Genomic DNA, 1991 nt, shown 5'->3' on the forward strand with positions numbered 1-1991 from the left:
ATAAATAAAATGATAACACATTATGTCCAAGCTGAGTTTATTCTAAGAATGAAAGTCTGAGTTTGACATCAGGCAATTAATTAATGTAATCCAACACATTAACAGAACATAGGAGAAAAATTATGTGATTATCTTCACAGAAGCAGAGAAAGCATTTGACAAATTTAATATCTATTCATGATAAAAATTCTTAGCAAATTAGCAATACAAAAGAATATCTGTAACTTAATAAAGAGTAGCTATAAAAGACTGACCATAAATATCATATTGAATGGTGATAGAGAAAGTTGATACAAAAATAAGACAAAGCTGATTGCTATTACCATTTCCATTTAGCATTATAAAGAGGTTTTAGCAAGGCATAGAGGCAGGAATAAAGAAGGATTAAAAATTAAAAGGAAGATACATAACTGCCATCTTACCTACAGACAACATGACTGTATATAGAGAAAAATGGAAAAAATCATCACACAATTATTAGGTTAATAAAGAAATATACTAAGGTTACTAGAAACTGAGTCAATGTACAAAAATTAATTTATCTGTACATACAAGCAACAAATGAACATATAGTTTTAATAATATTATTTAAAATACCATCAAATACCCATCAATAAATATAAAGTAAATATAATATGCAAGAACTTTATAAAAATAACTATGTAGACCTACCTGGCAGAAGAGATACCATGATCATGAAGGTGGTTTTCCCAGGGCGAGACTTATCCATTGCCTTCTGTCTGTTCTGACCTGTGCGATTTCCTCAAATGTGGGAAGATTGACTGCATGATTTGTGAACATGGGGGACTGTGTTGGTGCTCTCCTCTGGCCTTTAAAAAAATTAAATAAGTAAGTAAATAAATAAACTCTAAAATATTGTTAGGAAAAGTGCAGAAGGCCTAACTAAACAGAGTTCATATCATGTTCATGGACTGGAATACCCAATTCTGTCAAAATGTCAATTCTCAAATTCATGTATAGATTCATCAAAATCCAAATCAAAGTTTTAGCAGACACTTTTTTTTAGAAATCAACAAGTTGATTCTAATATTTATCTGGAAATGCCAAAGGCAAGAAAACCCCAAAGCAAGATTCGTTTTTGAAGAAGAAAAAGAAGTTGGAAATTTATATTCCAGATGTCAAGACTTATTATAAAGCTATAATAAAGACAATGTGAAACTCTGTGTAAAATAATAGGTACATAGAACAGAGTAGAGAGAGCAAAACACACCACCATATATACAGGCATTTATCAAAAATGTAGTAATGCACATCAGTAGGGAAACGATTGATGTTTTCATAAATGATGCTGGGTCAATTGTACATCTATATAAGGAAATTCAAATTTGGCCCCTTACCTCACACCACACCATTCCATATTTTTATAGCTTTAAATCCAAAAAGTGAATAGCAAATTTGGGGAGCGATAATATTTTTAAAATAATATTTTTATGATCATTGTTTAGGCAGATATTTTTGAAATCCCTTAGGAAAACAAATAAGCACTAGCCATACAAGAAAAGATTAATGACTTGGTCTCCATTATAATTAAGAACTGCTGTTAAGTAAGACATATTATTTAGAGAAAGAAAAAGAAAAAGTTTATTTCAGTTCTTATCAAACTTAAGGTACTGTATTTACTAGTAAAGTGCTGAAAATCTTTTAGTAAAAGAAAAGGGTTTACATATTTGTTCTTTCTGGTTTACTAAATAGTGTAAAGCCTCTCTGTTAAAAACCACTGTTTGCACAGTGCTGTTCCAGCAAACCCAGCGGCCCAGAGTCCAAGCTGTTTCCAGTTGGCTGAGTTCCTGCAGACACAGGCAAAATAGAGTTACCCTCCTTGACCCTTCCAGAGCTCCCTGTCTTCACCTAAGCCTTTTGGTGACACTGATAAGTGAGCAAATCTGGACCTTAATTCACCTCTTAGGAAATTGAATAATATACAATAAATTACTATGAGTACATGGGTACTGATTCCATGGAGGGAAAGA

General features: G+C 32.0%; 1 non-coding gene across 1 annotated transcript; it reads left to right on the forward strand.

Annotated features, from left to right (window-relative positions):
• The first annotated feature begins 664 nt into the window (after positions 1-664).
• LOC123813158 lies at positions 665-828 on the forward strand. The gene has a single exon (XR_006784668.1). It is a non-coding gene; the product is annotated as a U1 spliceosomal RNA (small nuclear RNA).
• Positions 829-1991: the final 1163 nt, after the last annotated feature.

This window comes from Phyllostomus hastatus, unplaced genomic scaffold (genome assembly GCF_019186645.2).
Source record: "Phyllostomus hastatus isolate PE091 unplaced genomic scaffold, TTU_PhHast_1.1 phas_scaffold_93, whole genome shotgun sequence".
NCBI lineage: Eukaryota > Metazoa > Chordata > Mammalia > Chiroptera > Phyllostomidae > Phyllostomus > Phyllostomus hastatus.